At 38.4% G+C, this 12,752-nt stretch overlaps 1 protein-coding gene across 4 annotated transcripts in view; it reads left to right on the top strand.

Moving 5' to 3' along the window:
• Positions 1-12,752, top strand: part of LOC148406587 (polyamine-transporter SLC45A4-like) — a 43,932-nt gene that overhangs the window by 3,038 nt on the left and 28,142 nt on the right. Inside the window, exon 1 of one of the 4 annotated variants that reach the window (XM_088404340.1) lies at positions 965-1,654. The exons of 2 other annotated variants lie outside the window; for them this stretch is intronic. The gene's annotated coding sequence lies outside the window, so the exon portion shown is untranslated. Of the gene's footprint in view, positions 1-964; positions 1,655-8,851; positions 8,995-12,752 lie in introns of those variants that run through there. One more of the 4 variants, XM_088404342.1, reaches the window with a different exon arrangement.

Raw genomic sequence — 12,752 nt, 5'->3', positions numbered from 1 at the left:
GCCTTAGCATACCAGGAATGTGGTTCTCATGAGGGGGTGCGATTAGAACTCGCTGCGCTCCGAGACCTTGTTGAAAAAATTCAAGTCAATACCGGTTCTCGCTGAAACCGTTTTGAGTGTGGAAAAACGGGAAATGTAAAGATACCGAAATTCAAGCGGTCACCGGCACTTCTGCTCAGTCATCCGCATGACTACTGGTGGGTTTTCTCTGGCTCTCGTGACACTGAAATGCTACACTGGACAAAAGTAACACCACTCTAAATCCAGTCCCCTTCAAAAGTATTAGAACAGATAGGTTGATTCCTTTGTTTTGGGTGTACATTCATGACAGGTTGGTTTCAAGAGGTAATAGTCTGGTGATTGACTTAGGCGTGACTGCATTTTTTTTCTGTAAACTGCCAAGCAGAATGATTTTGTAGACTTGAAACTTCATGCTACTGCTATGGTCATGAGTTACATCATTGTTAGATGCATCTTGTTGTATGGGCTATGCTCAATATTTGTGCAATAGATCCATTTTCCCTCGTCGCTCACCTGCAAAATGGTTTGCTTGTTTCCCATAGGCAGTACACTGGTCTTCACGTTTGCTTTGCAACAAATGCAGTTTTCACACAGACAAAAACAAGCCATATTAAATGTTTAACTATTCTAAAACAGAAGTTTGCAAGCCAAAATGTCGAAAAGCCGTATTGAACCAAAAAAAAAAAAAAAATCTATCTGGAGACACCAAAAATTTGAAAGCCTTATGAAAGCCTTTTAATGAAGGCAACACATGCCATACGTGTCTATATTAGCCTACCATAAAAATCTAGAAGGCGGATATAATGAGCCTTCATGATGAAATTTTTATTTTCCCTGCAGCACATACATCTCAGAGAGAATGACGCACCACGTGACTGCACAAATAGATCCCCTCCGTTCCCAGCTTTTTCATCATTGGAAAGGACTGGATGTCCTCAAATAAGCACACTAGGACTCAGTTGGATTGCTTGAATGATTGAAAAAATATAGATTAAAAACTTACGTCATGGACGACTGGTATGACTTGCTTGCAGGTAGATATTCATCTTTTAATTTTTCAGTACAAAAGCAAAGGAATTGACCTTGCTGTTCTAATACTTTTGGAGGGGACTAGCAGTCCCTGCTGGTTTAAAAGGAGGTCAACATTTAAGGCCAGCTCTTCAATTTTACAACCTTTTTGGTGTTCGAGAAAGGAGGTCCCACTGGATTTAATGGTCGTCTGGAGACTAGACTGAAATAAAACACACACACAGACAGACACACACGCTGCAGCTGATCTAGTGTGACGATAACCCATTTGTTATTGATGGAAAGTTTTTGTGCACAAGCCTGATTGTGAAAAGGTGTGTTTTTCTTCATTTGATCCAAGTGGGTGTGTTTGTGGGTGTGTGTGTTTGGCTCGTATCACTTACATCAACACCATCTATAGTCTTCCTATCTCCTTCACATTTCACTCGCTCCCTCTCACACGCACAAGCGCGCACACAGTGGCGGCTATAAAAGAAGTCGCGTGAATCCTGCTGGAGTCAAAAGGCTTGAGCTGCTGAGGATTAAACTGGTCCTTGTGTCTTTTTTTTTTTGTAACAAGTTTGTGTGGACTCAGCAGGCAAATACTGATGTGATCCGGGTAAAGGTCAGTTTATAAGAACAAGATTTCTGGAGTCCTTTGTAACTTGCATGTGGATGCTAGAGCGTGTTGTTTATTTTTTACTATAAGGCTGATTGGTAACAATGTAGGTAAAATTCCAAAATTATTACAACAAAAATGAATTGTTACGCTAATTGCACAGGTGAAATACTATGCGGGATTTTTACTGCCATACAAGTGTAATAAGTAAACAACTGTTCAAATATTTGTACTCGCCAATATTTCGTTTTTTTTTTTTTTTTTAAACCAATTAGAACATTTTATTTGTCTTTCCAATGAATCAGAAAAATCCCAATGACCTCACAGCTCTTGAAGTGGTTCTGTGGTGGCGTCACACAAAAAAAGATAAATAAAATGCCAAAACCTGCTGGAAATGTTTTTAAATCACAGTTATTAATCTGGCTCATTGATCATTTACATGAGCAAAAGTCTCGTCATAGTTGTTTGTTGTTGTTTATGCCTAACATTAAGTGAAATGCATCAATTTAGAGAGTTTATGAAAGAAAATTAATCTATTGAAAAACAACTATTCAACAAGTATATTGGGTAAGCAAATGTTGAGTGAGATGGAAGAAGATGTGGGGCTGGTGTCAGGTGTACTGTGTGTGTGTGTGTGTGTGTGTGTGTGTGTGTGTGCGTGTGTGTGTGTGTGTGTGTGTCGGGAGGGGGCTAGCTGATGACGTACACTAATGGAGTTTATCCTTTAAAAGCTCACTGAGCATCGTGCTTTCTTAGTAATGTCATTGACCTTGTTGCCTGACTCATCATCAACCCCGTATGTCAAAAGAAAACAAACTAAGGAAAGCTAACAAAAAAGGAAAGAAAGAAAAAAAACGCTTGAGCAGTTGATGCTGGTTTTAATTACAAATAAGAAGACTGTTTGGGGCGTTGCTTTGGAGCAGTTTTGAAACATTCTGTCCAAACCAGAAAGACATGGCAATGTATACAATCTGTTGGAGCTCGTATAATTGTGTGGGCATGACAGCAACACAGAAACCAAAAACTCATTCCTCATATCTGTTTTTTACAAGGGCATTCATGTCCATGTGAGACTACTATAAAACAGAACATATTTTTGGTTTGCCAAATGTTTTTTTCCTTCTTTGCTTTATAGCGTGGTGTAAGACAACGCCTCATTTACCAGTTTAAGGAAGTAAAGCATTTCTCACATAACAAACAAAAAGTATCTTCCGTTCTCCCACGTCTGAAGTACAGCATCGTAAACACAATTACCGCAGAGCTAACGTAGCTAATGCTAGCATATGCTACAGTAACACTGCAGCTCTGCTTGCTTTTTGACTTTAGCATGAATGTCATCTGGAGGCCAGACCAGAAAACGGCTACGCTTTCAAGTCATGTGCAGAGAAACTGCACTGGGGCTAAGTGTATCTGCCAGAATTTTTTACATAAGAGTCTGCCAGAAATTGGAATGATTCTTTTAGATCTATGTTCAGAAATTGACAGTTAGAAAAAGGTTACCGGTTTTGTCAGAGTACAAGTCGACCTATCTATAGGTCAACCCCCCCCCCCCCCCCCTTTTTTTTTTTACTTCCAATTTGGGTGAATTTGACAAAAATGTGATTTTAAGTCTACCCCTGACTTAAAGTGGTTACGTAGATCATGGCTGTCCAATTTTAACACATGGTGTGTGTTATTAAATTGACAAAATTACAGTACTTTTAGAATCATTTCTTCGTTGTATTACATCGAATAACATACTGTTGCAGTTATGGGCAGCAGGGGGTGGGGCGGAAACAAGGCAAGTGAGAGGCAATGTGTGCGTGCTGAAACTAATGTTGGAACATTAAAATGGTTTCAAGTTTCAATGCGTTTTTTTTTTTTTTTTTTTTTTTGGCACAACTGAACATTAATTTGTCGACTAGCCCTGAAAGTCATCATCACTATCTGACACACCAATTAGCTCCTCCCATTTAACTCCCGGACGTCCTCTCCTTCTTGCTCGTCATTTGCGCAAACGTTCTCATCACTTTTCTACGGGTAGTCATTTTCAAACCTGTGCAATTTGTTTGAAATGGAGGTCTTTGGAGATGATTTGCTGATCATCTTACTTGGGATGTTCTTTACCCAAGTGACAATTGTTTTGAGATCAGAGCGTGGAACGCTGCCCTTCGCTGTTTCTCCCTGCACTTGCCGACATCCAAGGGCTGAAGGAGACATTAAAGACGTCTTTTCCATTTCATAATGCGTCAATGTCCGTCGTAAAAATTATCTACGCATCCTTGTTGACAACAAAGAGGCAATAAGGCAGCGCTTGACGAATGTGCATTTTTACAACATTCTGTGCACACGCTCTCAAACGGATGCATGCTATATCGAATTAGAGGTATATGTAATCATTTTAACCCTTGTAAATGACATGATATTACTTAATTCACTTTCAAATTAATGTTATTCAAACACAGATGTGGGAAAGAATTGTCTGTTTTGAGTTATGCGGTTATAAGTCGACCCCCTTTATATGGGTGATGAAAATGAGGCGAAATGAGAAATACGATACATGGTAGTGAGGAGACTCAAATATTTGTAGGCCTATATGCTATTAATAATCAATTTCCCAAAGAAAGAGAAAGACTTCTCAAAGAAAATGGAAAAAAAATGCTTATCTTATCGATTCAAATAAAACAGTTCTATGCACACTAAACCTTTGACTGACATCAATGAATGATCAAACTTCCGTACCTTTTTTTGGACCAGCACCAACATTTTATGCTTCAAATTGTTTTGTGCACATCATTCACAAACGAATAAAACAATTAAAATATCCTCATGATGTGAGCATTTTTGCTGCGTAATGCATATTCCAAAAGTCCAGGCTGTTGGCTGGCTTGAACCCTGCAAGGTGCAAAATCCTCTATTTAGACATCTGTTGGCATTCCTATTGGAACCAGTTTAAAACCACGCAAACACTTATTGTCGGCAAATCTCATTTTGTTGTGAGCTTGTTATACAGAACTGGTCACATTCCGTGACAGAGTTTGTCCAACTGCATATCTGGTAAATGTTAGCTTGAACTGTGTTTGCACACTTTTGTTTGGCTTCAAGTGCTTTTAAGTGGCATTCTTTTTCGGACTTTTTTTTTATTTAACTCTACTGTCTCTTCACGGATGCAACAATATTATTTTTTCGACTATTTGAGAAACTGAGCACTGAGCCAGTTCTGTGAGCTTGAAATTTGGTTCAAACTAATTTTTTTTGTTAAACTGCTATGTTTGTTTTGCAAATTTGAATGAGGCAATTAGACTCATTGTTTAGCAGGATGCTTTAAACAGAGTATGGTAAATGTACATTGCACTTTTATTGCGCTTTTCTACTTACTATCCTCAAGTACTCAAAGCGCTCACACTGACAACTCATTTCTGATGCACTCACACACCAGTGGTGGTAAACTACATTTTGTAGCCACAGCTGCCTTGGAGCAGACTGACAGAGGCGAGTCTGCCAAATTGCGCCTACGGCCCCTCCGACCAGCCACCGGAGGCAATGTGGGTGAAGTTCCTCGCTCAAGTACACAACAACACGTGACGATGACAGATGCCTGAGCCACGGCCCAAAGTAATCAGTCGGTTAAAGCGATGCTTAAAAACTTTCCATTTCCGTTGATTATCGCAGCGCCTTTTAGACAAAAGTGGTCAAAAAAAAGCTGTGAAAACCTGATCTCCCAGTCACCTGTATTTGGACTGAATTCTATTTCTGTCTCCAGTGGCTATATGAAGGATGAATAGCAATGTGTGGAACTGCTGACTATCCACCTTTATTTCTATCACGTTTTCCGGTAGCTAACATCAGCATTATCATTTAGATTTGAGAATCAAATCCACTCGCTACACCAGGAACAGAAGCGGGGCAGCGTTGGTAGCAAAACTCTCCCTACCTTTGAGCTCATGCCAGCCAGTGATAATCTCTCTTCAGATAAAGGTTGTCATGGACGTTTGAATCAGCTGCTGTCTTTGTAACATGCGAAAAGGGGGAATGTCTTACTGTATGCCGTGCAGCAGTCAACATTTGTAGTTACTTTGTGGGGCAAGGTTCCTGGCACCCCCCTCCAAGGGTATTTAGTGCCATTAAACGCGGTACAGACCCCCCTCACACCATACCGACAAAATACTATTCAACTAATTGTACTGTAAGTCGACGTTCCATCAGAAGTTATGAAAATATTTGATGAATGTTTGTTGCTTTATTTGATACTCAATTTAAATGTAGTTAATAAATGCTTGCAGTTTGACCCCATTGATTCGCATATTCACCTTTTTGTTTTTAAATTAAATTTGTATATATTTTTTTTTTCTTGGTTTCTTCCAAGGTTCATGGGAAAAAAGTATGAATGTTTCGATTGTCTCTGTATTTTTGGTAATTGTTTAGATTAGTCATTCCTCCCATACATTTCAATTGGTGTCAGTTATTTACAAATCTATGATAACTGTCCCCTCTTCACAGTTTTTTTTTTTTTTTTTGCTTTTAACCTTTTGAGATATGTGACTAAAGTAGCTGCATAGCAGATAAAACTCTCTTAAATAGCCATATCCCTTTTTTAATGAAAAATAAATGTCCACAAAAACATAAAATTTTGTTGTAGTTAATTTATTTTGTTCAAACGGATAGTCAAAAAAAAAAAGACTCGCAAATGAATTAAACAGACCAAAGGGCGTGAAGTTAAATCTTATCTTGTCTACCTTTCTCTCTCACATCGGACTACCAAACCACCAAGTCCTTTTGAGCGCCTTTGCTAATCAAAACATCAGCACTGAGTGAATGCCTTCACTCATTATTTCACTTCATTATTTGATCCATATGGTCCTCCTTGACTGTTCTATCTTGTCCTTAGTAAACCTAACAGTCACTTGCTGCTCTGCAAATCCTTATCTGTATCCTGCATGTGCGCACACAACGGTGAAGAGCTGCGGGCTTGACTAAAAACTGGTTTTTGTTGTTTAAAAAAAAATGTTTTAGCCAGAAACTCATTACTTGGCTGGTAAAATGTGACTCTACTGTAGATCTAGGCCAAGATGGCTAAGTTAACGTCACACACTTTGAAAAATATGCTCCAAAAAGCACCTCTGGTCAAATTTCATATCACAAAGTGAATAAACACACAAAATAGAAGCGTGTACAGTATCGTTATCTCAGATGTGCTGTTTATTATTATTATTAATTATTTTATTTTTTTAAGAGAATAGCACATTTGCTTGTTTGTTTTGCTAGCTGTAGCTGTAGCTATAGTTTTTATTTTAGCCAGACAGAATAATAGGCCATGTTCTGTAATAAAATAAGAAAATAATTATTTATTCAAACATACTTGTAAGCCTTTTTCTTTCATAGTCTTTTTTTTTTTTTTTTTAATTACATTTGGCAATTGTTTGTTGTTTTTAAAAGCACCCAGATTCAGCAAACTTGCTAGCTGCCTTTTGGGCCAGTGTCATGCTAGCCAGCTAGTCTCTTAGCTGTGAAATATCTTTACACACCTGAAACACATGACTGTCTATGCTCCTTATGTGTTAAAAGCTGTTTTTTTTTTTTTTTTTTTTTTTAATGCACATTGTTTTATGTGACACTATGATGCTTTATTTTATACAATTTTAAATTGTTTTGCCATTTTAAAGTTTTATTTTGTGTGAAACTACATGTGAGCATCTGGTCAACAAGCGTATGTTGAATATTTTGGTAGTTTGTTTTTTAGAGTTTGATTATTTTGGTAGTTTGTTTTTTAGATTCTGTCAGAGTCTCTATATGCTTGTCATTAATTAGTTAGCAGCTGCTATCTTGAGCCCAGTGCAAATCTGGCTAGCCCATGAGAGACTTCTGTAAAAGATTAATTCTGGTTTCCGATTCCCCTGCTGCTAGCGCTTCCCCCGGCCGCCACCTGCTTCAAAGGCCTTATAAATTATGTATAGTTAGAACAGGAATTTAACCACCGTCATTTGTTACTTTCAACTGTAACAAATAACTCAAATGGGAATGACTAAAATTGATGACAATTTTGGTACTGGCATACAGTAACACTTATTAAAGACAAATGCTAATAATAGCTTTATCTTCCAATTAGTGTTCAGTTGTTAGCAGTTGACACATACTGTAACCCCCACCTGTAGTGTGGAGTGTCATTTGCTGAAATAATCTAATGTTGTATCACAAGCTTCAATCATCTTCAAAAGCCAGTAAAATTGTTTTAGTTTTGAGGAAAATAAATATTTCAGCTTATGAAATTGGTTGCTGCCATGGGGTTTGCCGGTTAGGTATGCCAACATGTTAGCCATGATATATCAGAGGTCTGTCAAATTTTCGGAACTTTTAATCCTATACAAGGTAATCCCTTTGTTTGTTTGTTTGTTTTTAGTTAAAACACAAGTCACCGGTAACTTAAAGATTCTTTTTTTTTCTTCTTATTTATTTGACACCATTCAATAAATGATGACATAAAGCTGAGTTTTGACACACAGAAGTAGATTAGTTATTCATACAATATTTAGTGTAACAGTTCGAGCGAGAGGGCGGACGATAGTTGCCTGTTAGCTGCCAGTGTATGTTGGAGCTAACAGCAGCTCGTGTTAGCAGAGGTTGTTATGGCATTATTTTCAATAAAAGAAACGAGCTGACTGAACCAACGTCCGAGTCCATCCTTGCTTACACACAGGAAATAACAGTTTAAAATAAAATATGAACAGTTTAGGAAGATGGGAGTTTTGTTGTTTTGCTATAGTTTTTACCTTGTTGCCAAAGTGTGTTCTTTATATGTTGCCAAACAGGTGTGTTCTTTATGTGGGGAATTACAGTAGGTTGCCTGTTAGCAATGCAGTGGTAAAACTAGCAATCAGGAAGGTCTTTAATAGTGCATGTAACTTTTTCTCCTTTTATCGTGGCCTTTCTTTTTAATACAAAGACACATATTTCAGCTTTAAAAGCAGCCTAAGTGTAGGAAATGGACACGAGACGTGTTTGGCATTTGGACCAGGCCAAACTAGCATGTTTGCTATCGCAAATTCAAAAATCAGTCAAAGCTAGTTAGTTATTTCTAGTCTAAATTCCTTATTACGTGCTTGTTTTGTTTTGTTACTTTTTTTGGCTTTATTTTTAAATGAAAAAGAAGCCAAGCATGTCACTGCAGATGACTAATTTGCCTCTTAGCAGTGCAGTGATAAAACTAGAAATGTGAAAAGCAGGTCCTACTGGTTCATGTAACTTTTCTAAATGTTGACTTTTCCTTTATTGTGTTGTTTCTTTTGAATACAAAGGCAAATGTTTCTGCTTTAAAACCAGTCTAGTGTAGCAAATTCACTCGCGAGCTGCTGTGGTTGCCGTTTGGGCCAGTAAGTATGCTAATTACCTTGACTTTTAGCTGGGATAAAAGTACACAAAATTGGACCAATTGTCCTTTACTAGCTGTTTAAATCCTCCTTTACCATTTATCGCTTAGTGTTTGTTTTGTTTTGGTCTAGAGGTGAGCAAGCTTTTGTGTTAGCAAAGTCACTTTGAAGGTAAGTTTCAGGTGTGAATAAATTTAATCTTGTTTGGGTGTCAGACACATTAAAGTGAAATCAAACTAGGATGATTGAAGTTAAAATTTGAGTAGTTTTCCTGGATGTCCTGCACATAGAGAACCTGCTGTTCTATATGTGTTTCTTTCTAAACTCGCAATGCAATGTGAATAGATGTGAACAGCAGGTATATTATGTCATGATTTCTAACTGCCAGTATTGTAGTAATCCTGTGTTATGAGTACGGGATTTGTCATTGACTCTGGCGCGCACGTTGAAGCGCATGTGCCTCTTTCTTCACTTACTGCACTGCACTGCGGCCGCACTGCACCCAAATGCATCACTCTCGCACATTCTCTCTTGTTCAGTGAGATCCATCTGCTTAATGCTGTTGGGATATGGATGTTTTTCTGCGGGAATACAAAGTCATTTGTTTTGCTTGCACAGCCTGCTGGGGGTATGTGTTCTGCAGATTTTTTTTCTGACCCTGTTTTTGTGCCGTAAGCTCTGGGCATTGCTGTTTTTGGGGTTTATCATCATCAGTCTCCTCCTGTGTAATATTTTCATTCTTTACCAAGCCATATCAATAAACTGTGCTTTGCCATAACTTAAGATGCTGGGAACAGCATTGTGGAGACTGTTGCTTGTAAAATAACTTAAGTTGCTCTTTTTTTCCTGGGTTTTTCTCCTTTCTTCTTGAAAATGAACGGTGGCATTGGAGCAGGTCAGGGGCTGCCTTCAGGAAGTGTCTTTGTTGACTTGTCTACATATGCACAATAATGTGCAAACATCCTCAGTGGCCCCAACAGTATGTAAACCTGATCCCGAGGTCTTCAGACTTGTAATCTATATCCAGTGTTATATGGGTCAGCGCTAGGTTTTGCATCACAGCTTCTCACGTGCCTCACATTGCACTGTGTCAACACAGAACACCCAGGTGCACCCCCCACAAATGGAAAATGTGCTCCCTTGTGGATCTTTACATCCTTTCACTTAACCCTGACACCATTTATGTGCTTTGGAATAATCTGTTGTATTTAAAACTTGCTGTCCCGTGCCCTTTGGTCTGGCTTAGGGCTCACGGAATAAGTTCCATGAGGCGCTAAGCAGGAATCCCTTTTCAAGGATTCAAGCATCTTTTAAAAGCAACAAAATTCTATCATGAACAGAAGACACATTTGTTAAGTCATGCCTTTTGCGGCTGTGACAAGGTTGTATTTCATTGTATTATCCCCACCCAAAGTGAGAAATTTAAAAGCTAATTAAAAGGTCAAAGATCAATTTTATTAGTCATTAACTATATAAGACAAAAATACATTTTAATCTGGCTGGCAGGGCTGAATATTGCAGTTTCTATGCTAATTGTCTACACTGCACTTCCTGTGATAACCTTATGTCTATGTAGCATCAGCCACAAAAATCTATTCCTGAATCGGTGGGGAGCCTGCTGGACTTTGTGGTTGATACACTTCCCCAGTTTCAATTTGTACTGCAATTGATCTTTATTGGAAATGCAGTCAGACAGAGCAAGGTTTACAAAGGTGACAGTATGAAAACTGACAGAACAATTACATTGGATTTGGATTTATCTAGTGTAGCTTTCAGATTTAGGTGTGCCAACTTTTGTCTTTTGACAGATAGTCGAAAGTCTTTTAATGCCACTTCCTTTTTACTTTAACTGTAAAACGAAAAGAAAACTCTTGCCAGCTAACTTAACTGTAGGAAACAATGCAAAACAGTTCGCTAAACAAATAGCATTGGAGTCATGGTGTTATAATCCTTTCAAGCAATGATTATTTGAACACAACCGGTGAAGGAACCTATGTAGACAGACACTCGTGGCCTTGACACGGCTTCAGCTTATATGGAATCACACTTCAGTTCTTAAGGGCTTTCAGTGAGGGCATGGGTGACTGACATTAATAACAATGAACCCATGTGTAACAGAATAGGGCTGGAATAAGAAGGAAAGGGTGATTTAAGGATAAAGGTCACGGGAAAGTAAGCAGCAACACAAAACGTGGATTTTGTAACAACAGCAACCCTCAGCCAGCTAAAGTAACAAAACAACCCTCAATTATTAAAAGATTAATAAATAATAATTAAAGATCCAAAACATTTAGTCTTGCTTTTGAGAGTTCAAAGCCAGGGATATGTAAGGACGACGGACGTCTCTCATGTCTCACAGACCCACATCAGATTTGTGAGGCTGAAAATACACCCAGCAAGGTGGTCTATTTTAGTGAGTGATAACTCTTGTGCCCGCTGACCGGATTACCTGGGACACAGGACGTACTGCCGGTTAACGTCACTTACTGTCTCAACTTTCTTCTGCGTTTTTCCTCTGGATATTTAACTGACATTGTGTCTCAATGTTTTGGTCTATATTGTGGTATGTTCAGATCGACGTGTCTGGAAAGGAAAGAGGCTATTATGTAATCCACTGCAGTCTGTGAGGTCACAGAAACGCGGGTTTATGAAATATTAATGGCCAACCGGAGTGCTTCATGAATCTTAATGGCGAGACATGTGAGAGCCCTGGAAGGCGTTGAGGAGAGGGCTGAGTGAAAGTAAGAGGAACGGGGAGCAGATGAATATTTTTCCTACAGCACTACTTAGTTTGAATGACTGGTTTTATTCTGAACTTTTTGAATGTTATTTATGCCTAATCAACTGGACTACAGTATTAGTGATTGGTTGTAACACCTCCTGTTGCTTAAAAAAAAACAAAAAACAGTGGGATGAAACCTTAAGTGTATCTCATATAGCAAAATGAGTGTCGCAATCTTGTGTATTGTATGAAAGGACTTCTATGATGACTTCAGTTATTGTTAGCACACAGTTGTGGTTTTTACAGTGTTAGAATAACATTTTGTCAACAGAGATGGAGCTTCAATCCATCTCTGCTAACAGAACTAGCTAGCTAGTGACAATAAGTCTTATAGTTTGTTTTTTTTAATAACATTTGGGCAACAAAGGAGCTTTATTTACAGCCACTTTTAAGACTCAGAAAGGCTAGCAGAACTAGCTAGGTAATGACAATATCCAGGTTTGCTCTGTCTTTACATTTTTAAAATAGCATTTTGTCGACAGAGATGAAACTTCACTTTCCACAACATTTAAGACTAGTGGCAATTGTAAGAGGTGAAGCTAGCAAAACTCACTAGATAACTGGCAACAGAGTGACAATATCTGGGTTTGCTCTTTCTTTACATAAGAACAACATTGTGGCGACAAAGACACTTCACTCAGTTGTACATCGGAATACCTGAAGCTATCTATTCTAGCTAGCTATATATGGCTAAAAAGTGACTATATCCAGGTTTGCTAGGTTTGCTCTTTGTCTACATTTAATAGAATAAAACTTTGGCAGCAAAGGAGCTTCACTTTGCGCCACTTTTAAGACTAGCAGCAATCAGAATAGCTAAAGTTAGCAAAACTAGCTAGCTAATTTTGGCTAGCTAGTGACTATATCCAGGCTTGCTCTATCTTTACATTGTTGGAGCTTCACTTTTAAGACTAGGGACGATCGGGATAGCTGAAGCCAGCAGAACTAGCTATCTTGTGAAGCTATCCAGGTTTGCCCTGTC

The sequence above is a fragment of the Hippichthys cyanospilos genome, chromosome 21, assembly GCF_059441005.1.
Source record: "Hippichthys cyanospilos isolate Australia breed blue-spotted pipefish chromosome 21, RoL_Hcya_1.0, whole genome shotgun sequence".
In the NCBI taxonomy this organism is placed as follows: Eukaryota; Metazoa; Chordata; class Actinopteri; order Syngnathiformes; family Syngnathidae; genus Hippichthys; species Hippichthys cyanospilos.
The sequence above is the reverse complement of the archived record's forward strand: the minus strand, read 5'-3'. Positions and strand labels throughout refer to the sequence as shown.